Genomic DNA, 14651 nt, shown 5'->3' with positions numbered 1-14651 from the left:
GGTGGCGTGTTGTCATCCCGTCATACTGTTTTAATTTTCCTTTTATCTTTTGCCCTTCTCTTACATTTATTTAATAAAATACTTTAAGTAATAAATCACTTCGGCTACATTTCCAGAAACGATGGCAAAACACATCGCAAAGTTCCACCGAGACTCGAAGTTGTATCGCTGGATTCAAAGTCCAGAGTGATACACATTACATCATGGAACCGCACGCTATTGCCGCCCCTGTTTCTTTAACGTATCTAGCATTACATTGGTTCACATTGTATACAATTTCTTATAATCGATGAAAAATGCTATTCGTCCTTTCGACCCGTTGTCCCATTTCCTATTTGCCTTTACTATTTTTCTCTATGTCCATCTGTTCTAGCCGTAATCTTTTATAGACTACTGGCCATTAAAATTGCTACTCCACGGAGATGACGTGCTACAGACACGAAATTTAACCGACAGGAAGAAGATGCTGTGCAGTGCAAAAGATTAGCTTTTGAGCATTCACACAAGGTTGGCGCCGGTGGCGACGCATACAACGTGCTGACATGAGGGAAGTTTCCAACAGATTTCTCATACACAAGCAGCACTTGACCGGCGTTGCCTGGTGAAACGTTGTTGTGATGTCTCGTGTAAGGAGGAAAAATTCGTACCATCACGTTTCTCACTTTGATAAAGATAGGATTGTAGCCTATCGTGATTGCGGTTATCGTATCGCGACATTGCTGCTCGCGTTGGTCGAGATCCAATGACTGTTAGCAGAAAATGGAATCGGTGAGTTCAGGAGGGTAATACGGAACGCCGTGCTGGATCCCAACGGCTTCGTATCGCTAGCAGTCGTTATGACAGGCATCGTAGCCACATGTAACGGATCGTGCAGCCACGTCTCGATCCCTGAATCAATAGATGGGGACGTTTGCAAGACAACAACTATGTGCACGAACAGTTCGACGACGTTTTCAGCTTCATGGACTATCAGCTCGGAGACCATGGCTGCGGTTACCCTTGACGCTGCATCACAGACAGGAGCGCCTCCAATGTTGTACTCAACAACGAACCTGGTTGCACAAATGGCAAAACGTCATTTTTACGGATGAATCCAGGTTCTGTTTACAGCATCATAATGGTCGCATCCATGTTTGGTGATATCGCGGTGAACGCACATTGCAATCGTGTATTCCCCATCGCCATACTGGCGTATCACCCGGCTTGATGGTATGGGGTGCCATTCGTTACACGTCTCGGTCACCTCTTGTTCACCTTGACGGCACTTTGAACAGTGGACCTTACATTTCAGATGTGTTACAAGCCGTGGCTCTACCCTTCATTCGATCCCTGCGAAACCCTACACTTCAGCAGGATAATGCACGACTGCAAGTTGCGGGACCTGTACGGGCCTTTCTGGATACAGAAAATGTTCGACTGCTGCCCTGGCCAGCACATTCTACAGATCTGTCACCGCTTGAAAATGTATGGTCAATGGTGGCAGGAACAATACCCCCTTTTTACGTAATACTAGTGTCGATCGTCATTTAAATCTCATGGTGTTCACATTTGCTACTTGAAGTAAAAATCTGAAACGCGATGATTTTTCTGTTATATAGTTATTGAGAAGCCACATCAGCCACTGTAATTGACGACAAGTTAGATAAGCAATTAAAGATAATTGACGGTCACTGTAGACCATTTTGATAGTTTTCTCTTTTGTGAAACTTAATTTAAACCTAGATTATAGATGTGATACGGCATAGGTCACCCTTCGATCCATTGTAGAACTAGTAAACCCATTCAGGGAATATTAGTTCACATTTTTGTTGAACGCAGTTGGTTTTTATCATCCTGTTTTAAAATATTTCCTTTTGTCAATAGTGCAATTTATAAAGAATGTTTTGTGAGTAGAATAAAATTTCCAATGCTTTTTCGACGTTATTTTACCAGTTAACTAAAAATAGGAAAGCCTTGAACCCCTTCCACTAAATTTAGTTAGTATTAAGATTCTTTTACAGGGAGTGCAGTGGAGCTGACGCTGAAATCATTAAGTATTTGATTATACCCTAGCTAGTCTCACTGAACTCTTCTGAACTCTTCATGTCATGTGTGGTTGGCGTCTCCTTACCAGCAACTGGTCCCAGGTTCAAACTAGTTAATTGCCTAAAAAAACACGCTCAGAGCGTCATTGCGCGAAAGTGGTAGGGAGACACGACTTAGAACAAACAGACACCACATAGAATGTTAGAGAATGGTGACCCTGCCAGGATGGCTAAATACCGATTGGAGGTCGACCACATGTCTAACTAGGTCAGAAAAATATCGTGTTGAAAAATTTTTGTAATAAAATTTTATTTCTGGAAGCTATAAACAGTCGAAAACAGTAGCTGCAGCGATAGATAGTAAGAAAGTATTCAATAGAAAGTGAGACATTCTAGCAGAGACAATAGCATAATTAAGTTATGAATTTTAATATTGTTAGAATTAAGTTTTCTCTCCAATGCAAGCGCACAGGTGGCGGATACATCGTTGACAAGTTGGTTCTGACCCAACAAGAAAGTGAATGGACTGTCAGTCTTGGGTATAATAAGTGTCAAGTCGTGTGAATAAAAAGTTTATGAAACGCGTGAGATCGTATGAGTATGTTGACGCGAAGTAGGGCGCGTGAATTGCTTTTAAAACAGAAAATAAGGGATTCGGAAAGATTATCAATGCAGATCGAGACCTTGACCGATCTGAGGTAGAGATCCAGCATGAAGATGGACAGAAAATAGAGGACAGTACAACAGACGATGCAGTATCGCGAGAAATAGGACAGATAACGCACCATAACGAGGATAATGTACGTCAAGGCATAGAAAACGTAAGTCAGCATACGACAGAGGAGCAGGAAAGTGGAGAGACAGTCGATGAGGATTCTAACTTGCGTCTTGAATACGTAGAACCCAGAGGTCAAGTAATCAGAGCTCCCTCACCACAGAGTACAAGGAATGTGAGCAAAAACGTGTCACCGCACAGTTCAATGCAACTGGTTGCGAACCAACACTTGGGCGAAAACACAGAGCGTAGGACGTCGGAAGAAAACGCAATAGGACCCACCAATCTGGCAGAATTATTACAACAAATTACGGAAACCATGACAAGGCAAAATAAAGAAATAGCGAACCAAATTCAAATTCAGAATGCAGAAACGAGGCAATGCGTGAGATTAAAGAACAAAACAAAAAACATTCAGTTACACCTAAGTCATATTGAAGTGGTAGGAAACTTAATAAAAAGTAACAATCAATTGAGAACAGACATTGACAAGGTACAAGTGGACGTACGAACATTGCGTAATGACACTCAGGACGAGATCAAAACGTTACGTAACAACACCCAGGGAGAAGTCAAGAAACTAGAGAAACAGATGAACGTAATTACTAGACAAGCAGCAGGTACAGCGAGTGAAATTGTTGAAAACAGTGTGTTACACAAACGTATCACAAAAGCAGCGCTGAAAAGATATGATAATCGCATAGTCAAAATAGAAGCGCAAACGATGCAACAATTTCAGAAATTGCGAACAGAGTTGTTGCAAACTATTGAAGAGCATAGTCAACAGGATCGAACACGCACTGAGTCTGCAACCACATCCGCATCTGTAACAGCACCGGAAAAACAAGCAATTAACGTGACAATGGAAAGCCAGGTCGAGAAGAGCACAGTGCAATGCATTCAGCTACACGTTCACAACCGATGGAAGAAACTTATTGCGTACCACTCCAACGATACTACGCAAGGGTAGGCGAAAGTTACAGTGGACAATATCCAATGGATCTACCACAACCGGAAAGAAAGACGGGAGAAATGATCACAAACAAAAGTGGCGAAGAATCGCGAATTTCACATGGAACTATGACGAAGTACGACAACGATCATTTCCTCACAGTCAGAAAATTTCAACACGTTCGAGAAGGAAACTCATTACATCCACGAACTTTTATTGATCAATTCCGTGTAGGATTACCAGAACACTGTACGCTAGCACACAAATTAGACTTTATATATGCACACATGTCAGGAACAGTCGCAGAAACCATGCATTATGTAGCAGCGACATGCCGATCGTACGAAGATTTCAGAGAGAAGTTTCTCTCACGATATTGGTCCAGCGAAGCACAGAACAGAGTGAAGTACGAATTATTACAGAACCCATATTTTGAAAATTCAGGAGAGAAGAGTCCCGTGAAATTTTTCGAATTAATGGCAAAGAAAAATCAATGCTTAGATGCACCATACAGTGACGGAGACTTGATTAAATTATGCGCGATGAAGCTACCATTGAAATACCAGCAATCGTTAGTAGGTCGAAGCATTTAAAGGAATTCTAAGGGAACTAGAGTTTATATTTTCGGAAGATGACGCAAGAAAAAGACGAAGCGCACGTGAAAACGAATGCAAAAAGCAGTGGAATCCACAAGACACAGTACGAAGAAACAATAATTACGAACCACGTGATAACTTTGCACCAAGAAACGACAACAGATTTCAACAAAGAAACGGTTATAGATTTAGAAGAGAATACGGCAATAACTATAATTTACCCAGGAACGGCATCAACTATTACAGAGAGAACAATGACAACCGGAACGGGTATTGGAGAACCAATAGACCGACAAATTATCAACAAAGAAACCAATATCAACAAGCGGAGCAGGAAAAGAGAATACAGATAGAAGAGGTTGAGGTAAGACCACCAAACCCCGAAAAAGTTCGAATTGACAGCTAAGCGCCCATGACAAAGAGAATGATGCACCGACCCAGGATAATTGCAGCACCTTGAAGAGAGAAGTAAATACCTTATCACGAGAAGAGAAGAAGGAAGAAACAAATCCGCAGGGACCAGATGAAAACGAAGACAGAAAAATGACAATATCGTGTTGGGACGAAATTAATTGGGAGAATACTGACGAGGAAGATTAATTACCAGAGGCATGCACAACGAATGTAGGAGGAAAGGACGAAGTAATGAGTATTGCAGAGCTATTTGAGATGGAAACTATGGAAAGCGAATTCAATGAGGATAATGCGCAGCCGACAGAAGTTGAAAATAATTTACTAATGGGCACACAACCCAATGTATATAATGAAGGAAGTTATGAAGCGATAATTAGAGCATTTAAATGCGATTATGTGGAAGTAGCGACGAAGAAGGAGAAGATAGACGAGGATGAGGAAAAAGTAGAGGATGCTGAAGAAAGCGTAAATGAAGGAAGAAATAGAGAAGAGGAAATAAAAGAGAGAGAAGTAGCAGTCGAAGCTTATCCTACAGAAAGTTCGAATTCATAAGGGAAATTCCTGGAAAGACACATGTATGATTCAGTGGAGGATTCGTTGATGCAAGAAGAAGAAGAACACAACCAACGCTTTCAAATTCAACCAGTTGTGAAGGCCATGGTAAAGCATATCCCAGTCAATATTGTAATTGATAGTGGAAGTGAACTGACTGCGATCTCAGAAAATTTATTCATGCAGTGTAATGCCAATAAGTAATTGCCAGTTCTGAAAACACGTAAGATTAAAGTAAGAGGTCCTATTAGAAACAATGCTGCGGAAGTTACGAGACAAACAAGGTTAACTCTTCGTGCCAAGGTCAAAAGATCGAAGCCAACTTCTTGATTATACCTAAACTAACTGTAGATTTGATTATAGGTGCAGATTTTTTAAATGAGAGACGAGCGATAATAGAAATGGGGAAAGGTAGCGTAACATTCGGGAATGTCACACTTCTCTTTGAGCAAAAGCTAAAATTAGAAGAAATACCAGTTATAAGCAAACAATTAAGAATGATGCGAGATAAAGAGGATGAAGAATTAGAATGGTATGCACAAAAGGGGGAATCGCCTCAACTCATGTTAGAAGTCCATAAAGAAATCGACGAAAAATTGCAAGAAGTTCAAGGTATTTCGGAACACAGTAAAAGAGAATTAGAGGCTATTTTACGAGATAAAGCTGAGGTATTTTTATCTAAGACGCAGTATTAAACACTTTCAGTAGAAGTTTGAAGTAAAACAGCACAAACCAAATAGAGTGCCACCCTATACAATCCCATTAAGCTACAGGAATAAAGTATTCCAGGAGATATCTAAAACGTTAGGTGATGATATTATTGAACCAGCTACCTCCACATATAACAGCCCGCTCCATATTGTACAAAAACGAAATGGGAGCATCAGGTTAGTGCTTGATTCCAGACAGATCAACACAATCATAATCACTGAGACAGATCGCCCAGAAAAATTAGAGGAATTGATACAAAACTTCCACGGTGCTAAGATATTTTCATCAACTTATTTACGGAGTAGTTTCTGGCAAATAGAATTGGCCCCAGAATGTCGAAAACTTACAGCATTTATCGTATTCAGTAGATGTTGCCAATTTAAACGATTGCCATTTGGTTTAAACATATCATCAGCAGCGTTTATTAGGGGATTTAGTACTATACTCAGTCCTGAAATTTTACAAAAAATTACTTGTTATGTTTGTGATGTGATTATAGCAGAACCCTCTTGGGAACATCACAACGACACATTAAATCAGTTTTTGCAGATCATGAAAGAGCATGGGGTCACAGTAAATATAACAACATCCAAACTTGGAAGTCGAGAGGTCAAATTTCTAGGACGCATAATTTCAGAGAAAGGGGTAATTCCTGACCCAGAAAAACTAACGGCAATCAAAGAATTCTGTACTCCATATAATAAGAAAACTCTCAGAGGATTTCTAGGTCTAACCGGATTCTATAAAAAATTTATTTGAATCGACTCTCTGGCAACACTACGCCTATGTGCATTGACTGGAAAAAACACGCCATGGGTATGGGATCAACAAGCCATTTAAGAATTTTTAAAGGTGAAAAACGCACTAACAACAGCACCGATTTTAGCACATCCTGATCTAACACAAAATTTTTGTATGGCCACTGATAGTGCGAAAACAGGTTTAGAAGTTGTTTTATTCCAAGAATACGAACAGGCAGGGCTAAGATCGTATAGAACAATTGCATTTGCCAGTCGTGGACTCACGAAAAGCGAGAAAAACTATTCAGTCACGGAGCTGGAAGCATTGGCCATTGTATGGGGCTTCCAACGTTTTCGTTACTTCCTATTCGGAAGAAAAACAAAAGTATACATTGACTACAAAGCATTAGAATTTCTGTTATCCGCCAAACTATCTCATGGGAGGTTAGCCAGATGGATGTAAATACCACAAGAATTTGACTTCACTATTACACACATACCAGGACCAGAGAATGTATTAGCAGATGCTTTATCACGATGTCCACAGTGTGCATAGAATGACATAGGTTTGGAAGCAGCGGAAGACCTGTTTACAATATACTATATGAAACAAGTACCTTTCGAAAACTACATTACGACAGCATTGAAAACATAGGCAAAGAACAGGACAAGGATCCCGAAATACTAGGAATAAAACACAAGTGGAGAAGTAAGGATTTTCCAGACATTTGACAGCACTATGTCGTAAAAAACAATGTCTTATTTTTAGACGAAATGTTGCAACCAATGAATGGTTAATTTATATCCCAGCTGAACTAATTAATAAGTACATACGGTATACACATTTAAGTAATGGCCACTTTGAACCAAAGAAATACTTCTAAAAATAAAACAAACAAGCAATTTTCCTAATATGGAAAGACAAATTAGAACAGTATTAGTCAAATGCAAAAAATGTATGAGAGCTAAACATGTCACTTTCCAAACCAAACCACCTATGTTTCCAATAATTCCTAAAAAATTAAAACAAATAGCTGCAACAGATTTGATGGGGCCCCTCCCACGCAAAAAAAGGATATGTTTTCATATTTGTCGTTTTGGAAATTACTTTTAAATATGTTACCTTGACACCATTAAAACGGGCAACAGGTCTTACTATAAGTAAAGCATTTAGACAAGATTTTCTCAGACAAGTAGGTCGAGTGGAACGAATAATTTCGGATAATGGCCCACAACACAAATCAGTGCAATGGCAGAACACGTTAAAACAACACAAAATAAAACCCATCTACATATCTAAGTACAAACCGAGCATAAATCCAGCAGAACGATCTATGAAGTACATAGGCACTTTATGCCGATTATATGCAGGCAAAAGACACAACACTTTGGATATATACCTTAAAGATTTTCAAGAAGTGATAAATGAAATGCCACATAGCACTACACTACTACCTCCAGTTACTGTACTTAAAAATATTGAACCCCCAAACATAACCAGAGAAAATGTTACATTTCCTATTGTACCACGCAGACAGCACAAACAAGTCATAGGAAGAGCACTCTCCAGCATCAGAAAGGCAGCCATTAAATGAAAAGAAAGAGGAGATAGAACAGCATTAAAAGAACATTCTCAGTAGGCCAGAAGGTATTTGTAAAAACACAGCAAACAGAAACACAAAATACATAAGTTTTACACTACATACAAAGGACCTGTCATAATTAGCCGAATTGCTCGTGATAATGCTGTGGAACTAATGAACCCAAAAACAGGCAAAACCTTAGGAGTTCACCATGTGAGCCACATTAAAAAGTTTGAAGATTAAATTTATTACTGGTAAATAATCAGCACAATATTTCAAGTTTATGTTGCAGATAAGATCGTAAGGAGATAGAAGAATGAAGAGAGAGGAAGGTGGGAAAAAGAAAGTAGTTTAAATAAAAACAAAAACAAAAATAAAACCTATAGTACCATAGATTAAGGTGAAGTGCTAAAGCGTAGATAGTCTAACAGTATGAAATACTAAAATGCTATACACCACGACACTACACAAAAATAAAAAAACGAATTTGAGGATTCTTGTAGAAGTTAAGACTCAAAATATCTTAGAACTGTAATATGGAAAGGGCGCCGAAATTTGTAAAGCTTTTTAAGAAGGCGTAAAGCAATGTAGGTACTAGACATATGTTAGATGATTGTAAGTAAAACTTTTTGTAAGAAGCGTTGTAAAAACTCTAGCAAGGACCAGATGCAACGACCCACAAGTTGCAATGAGAGAAGTATCAAGAAAGAAAAGGACTAATTAGCAAGACACAATTCCTAAAAGGCAGAAGCATTGAGAGAAGGGAAAGGACAGCAAGACAAACAGAGGGCCCTTGTAGCCGAAGTGGGCAGCAAATCTGCTGCCAAGCGGAACCACAGAGTGGCAGAACCCTGCTGGGACAGAACACAGAAGGCCAAGAGAGTCCCGGAACACCCCAACTCAGCGGAGCGAGCAGAAAACGGCCTGACGAGAAAACCGCTTGGGCAAGCCACCACTGGCAAAAAATATGTGTAAAAGTCACACTACTGCTATTAAACAGCACGCTGATGCACGAAACTGAAGAAAACGTCCACAAAGTACAAATAACATGTCCAAACAATTTATCAAACTGTTACTAAGAGGAGAACTTCAAAGTGACTAGTTATCAATAAATATTCCCATATCCTGCCCAGAGAAGAATCAAAGAATCAAGTAAGAAGCAGAGAAAAAGCAAGAAAAAGAGAAGTTGAAGATTCACAAGATTGAAACCAAGAAAGAAGATGGGTGAAGAATGGACGATATACCTTCCCAAATCCCTATCCTATTGTAATCTAGTCATCTGTGAAGTATCACAACGTAAAACGACCACTTTCAGCGACACGTAACGATGACTTTCACGCATACAAAGCCAGTAAACCACGAGATTCTGCACTCACAGCGCCATTCCATTATGGGACCACCACAACAGCAACACACCATTGCAAAGCCAAGAAGGAACGACGAATGAAGTTGTACATCAAATACTTGCCCACATCCATCTCGCTCAAGTCCATCACCTTCATGCAAAAACATTCGCCAACCTCATGCTTAACATTCACAAGATTGTATGAATGTGTGAAATCAAATTATGTGATGTAGGAATTGTACAAAAGAAACGTGTGAAAAACTAAATAAATTAAGCATACCAGTCAGCTAATCAACTACAAAATAACAGTCATTGACTATGGACTTAAGTAAAAAATAGACTAGCGATAAAAATAAGTCATTAGTTCTGAAATGGACAGTATATAAATAACAGAAGTAAGGCATAATAAACATTAAAAATATATGCCACTTATTTTCTCCTCATAAAAATAAAAGAAGAACTATATTTTACTTATTTTCTCCTTATAAAAACAAAGAATAAAAAACTATCTTGTTAGATGTTATCCCTTTTTTTAACATTTGTACCATTTGTTAGGATAATATCTCAATACTTGTGTATGTATACTTCTTTGTCAAAGCCATTCTTGGAAATAATTCTTATTTGTTAGTGTAACAATGTTGAAATGAGTGTCTAGAAACAAAAACATTTTACTTGTACATGATATTTAGAAAATGTGTTAGGAATAGAGTTTACTTAATTCCTACATTTATAAAAAAAAATTTCTAAGAAAATTGATGTGAAAGACTCCTCACTTCCAATAACAAACTTCTTAAAAAACAATCTTCACACTTAAATAAACAAAGAAAATAATTAAAAATTAATAATAATAATAGCATAAAAATATTCTTCTCTCGTCAGTATAAACATATTTTTGAGAATAATGTGGAAGAATATAAAAATATAAATTAGTAATACCAACTATCATAGAACCAGAATAACGTGGCTGAACAGTAGGCAACAAAATTTAGATAAAGGAATGATTTTTGACTGACTTAGACAACGATTCGATCATGGCCTAACTTCAGTGCAAAAATTACGTTCGAAGGGTGATGATATGTAAGGTGTCAGGCAAATCCAACACCTTCCATAAAAACCCTTACATGATAAGCAAATCCAGCAGTATGTCACATAGCTCCGAATAAATCGTGACATTAAATTAACCAAAGTAATACGATTAACGAGTGAGCAAGTGGAATACCACAGACTACCACTAGAATGCCTAAATGCATGTCATTCCTTCCCACCGTGAAACAGACGCAGTTCCGAGGGGAGAAACGAGAACAGAAGCCGAGAGCAGAACTGTGTTAAGCTAGAAGGCCCTACGATAAGGGACAGACACTTACGACGCCAGCCAATCGCCAGGACCACCCCCTGCCCATGTTCAAAGATAGAGCCCTCCAGCAGAACAGTATAGACCTTACGATAACACTAAAAGGGCCACACCAGCTGCAAGTTTTAGCGTGAGACTTTTTCGCGTCTCTGTTACGTTGCAAACGTTAAAAACATTGCCCCACCACGATAAGTATAACGTTTCTCATTGGATAGACAGAATTTTTGTAGGCAGAGCTTAAGGTTAACATTGAGACCCTGATTGGTCAGATGAAAACACAGCCAGATAGTTTTTTTTAAACCAACTTCGGTAAATTGTAGTAAGGAGAAGTGAGGAGAGAGTGCTTCCGAGATGGCGAGCTGTTTGGAGCTCCGCCGCCCGCCGCCCCCTGACGCTGCCTAACCAACGACAAGATATTGAACGCACGCGACGCTGCATAACAGCGCATAAAGCTTCACTCAGAACTGCAGAAGTCTTATCTGTTACACCCCCTTTTTACGTAATACTAGTGTCGATCGTCATTTAAATCTCATGGTGTTCACATTTGCTACTTGAAGTAAAATCTGAAACGTGATGATTTTTCTGTTATATAATTATTGAGAAGCCACATTAGCCACTGTAATTGACAACAAGTTAGATAAGTAATTGAAGATAATTGACGGTCACTGTAGACCATTTTGATAGTTTTCTCTTTTGTGAAACTTAATTTAAACCTAGATTATAGATGTGATATGGCATAGGTCACGCTTCGATCCATTGTAGAACTAGGAAACACATTCAGGGAATATTCGTTCACATTTTTGTTGAACGCAGTTGGTTTTTATCATCCTGTATTAAAATATTTCCTTTTATCAATAGTGCAATTTATAAAGAATGTTTTGTGAGTAGAATAAAATTTCCAATGCTAAACTTAACTGCTTTTTCGACGTTATTTTACCAGCTAACTAAAAATAGGAAAGCCTTGAACCCCTTCCACTAAATTTAGTAAGTATTAAAATTCTTTTACAGGGAGTGCAGTGGAGCTGACGCTGAAATCATTAAGTATTTGATTATATCATAGCTAGTCTCACTGAACTCTTCTGAACTCTTCATCTCACGTGTGGTCTGGCGTCTCCTTACCAGCAACAGGTCCCATGTTCAAACTAGTCAATTCCCTAAAAAAAACACGCTGAGAGCCTCGTTCCGTGAAAGTGGTAGAGAGACACGACTTAGAACAAACAGACACCACGCAAAATGTTAGAGTGTTACAATTTTTAAAAAATATGTAAGGAATGCCAGCGATTGGAGGTCATATGACTAGTGCCTCCATAGCATCTGGTATCAATTCCGCCTGCTGCAGCGCTCTAGCTCTTTCTGAGGCACCTGAAGTCGACAAATTGGAATCAGTGAATAGCCGCCTGCGCTGATTGCCACACTTGCTGCACTGACATTAAAGTCGCGCTGACCGCCAAAGCTGCAGATATTCCCGAATTTCTTGTGAAAGGCATCATTTTGAAGTACATTCCACCCTGTGTTATTATCTCTGATCTTGGAAAAGTTTTCAGTCAAGACTGGTATTAGAGAATTGACACAGCCAGTTGCTAAGGCGGAGTGAGAGGACGTAGATACCGACTGCCGGACCACACCTAGCCAATATAACAGCTCAATTGAAGCCGCCACAGGGCTTCTGCGTGTCAATGATCTGGGACCTCAGGAAGTTTCTGCAGTTTGACTACCTTGAGACCACATGCAGCCGTCAGTCACTAATCTTATTCCACACCATTCTGTGGTGACACACAAATGCAGCACGTTTGCGGTCAGCACTGAACAGTAGCTGGCCCACAGTTGCTGACCAACTGGACAAAGTAGCTGCACAGAATCCATGCCAGCCGCAGCCTCGGAGTCTTCACCGTAACTGCTGTGTTGCTAACGCCACTGCTGTCCCTCGGGCTGACCAGCTACACCATTGCAGCCAGCACTCTGCCGCTGTTTCTGCGGGACCACTCCCCATCACCAGAGTCCTCCAGCTGCCCAACATTTTATTTCACTTCCTTCTTCAGTGCGGATGCTCATTTATGTCCGACCTCCAGCGAGAATCTAAAATTAGCGAGCATGGAGGACATGACAACTGTCTAGTAAGCAAGAGATCCCGGTTTCGAGAGCTGGGCCGGCAGACATTTTAACTCATCACCATTAATTCCGCATAAAGTATTAATGCAGCTGATATCATTAGTTTCTTCCCTTTCCTCTCCTTACTTCCCCATCCATTTTTAGCTTACACAATTAGTATCACAGCTGCGCATTTTGCGTGGTTGCTACTCTTTTATACATGTCTATAAGAGCATTCATATAGCCGGACACGTTGTTGCCTACACGTGGTTTCACTGTCCTTCAACTACTTTCCACAGATGTTCACGAAAGCGGCACGAAGCTGCAGACCAACTTTGTTTCTGAAACGGTCATTCCCAGTTGCCGATCCAGAGCAGTCCGCCTTTTCTCAAAGTCTCTTATGTCAGTATATTTCCGAGTTCGTCTCTGCTCTGCTTACATTCTTTCCTCATTGTGTCACAGATAATGTACTTTGTACACTGAGGTCATATGGAAAGCGGGACACACATATTACAGAAGCATAGACTTTCGCGGGAGGAATCCATTTCATTAAAATATTGTTGGGGGTGACTGCACCATCCACCCTTTTGAAGGATGCCTGCAATAGTAGCTGAAATGTTGGTAGACTTATAACCTACTGTCGAGTCGCACGTCTATAAAAATTTTACTAAATTTGAGTATAATATTTCATAGTTCGTGAGCTTATCCGTTGCAGAGATAAAAATACTAAATTAGAGGCTCGATTTTGTTTTGATTTTTTCGCTTGAGCAGATCTTAAATTAATCGTAGCACTTCCAGCAATACACTTTGTTTAGAGCGGTATTCGGATTACATTTTTGAGCAAGTAAAGAAGGTACCTTCTCTCAACTGACCGACGAACAGGTTTTTTGATTGATGTACCCTTCAGCGCTGCAGAAACTTTTCCACCTCTCCCACTCCAAACTTCAGCTTCCTCTTCTCCGGTTCCCGGAGGCTATAAAGTCAAGTACACTCTAGTATACAGCTCGACAGTCAATATCTTCCGGCTCGTGAAAACATTTCCTTCGATATCCATTCAGCTGCAACGCTGAATGTTACGGTGAAACAATACTTGCAGAAATTAAACTTCTAAGCTTCTGATTGATACGTAAGATAAAACAATTTTTTTGGTAATGGGGTATAAAATATCTAACCCCATTGATATAAAAGTTAGTACCTAATAACCTCAATGGAAGAAGCAACAAAAATCTGAAACTGTAGCGTGGGATTTGGGTGGAGTGGGTTTTAGGATGGAAGTTATGCAGGCACAGGAACATTTATTAACAACATTGGTGTTTTCTGAAAAGCGCAATAACATAAATAGAATGTTAAGAACTTAGTAATAAATCAATAATACTCGTATTTTTCCCAGAGCTAAGTCTTGTATAAAAATTGGCGTACATAATAATAAAATGTAGAAGTCCTCCTAAGCAATAAATTATAAAGGAGGGACGAAAAGTTGCCGCACTTTTCGGTCGGGCTGTGATACCTCACCCCATTTC

The sequence above is a fragment of the Schistocerca cancellata genome, chromosome 3 (assembly GCF_023864275.1).
Source record: "Schistocerca cancellata isolate TAMUIC-IGC-003103 chromosome 3, iqSchCanc2.1, whole genome shotgun sequence".
Classification (NCBI taxonomy): Eukaryota; Metazoa; Arthropoda; class Insecta; order Orthoptera; family Acrididae; genus Schistocerca; species Schistocerca cancellata.
Note: the sequence above shows the minus strand (reverse complement) of the source record.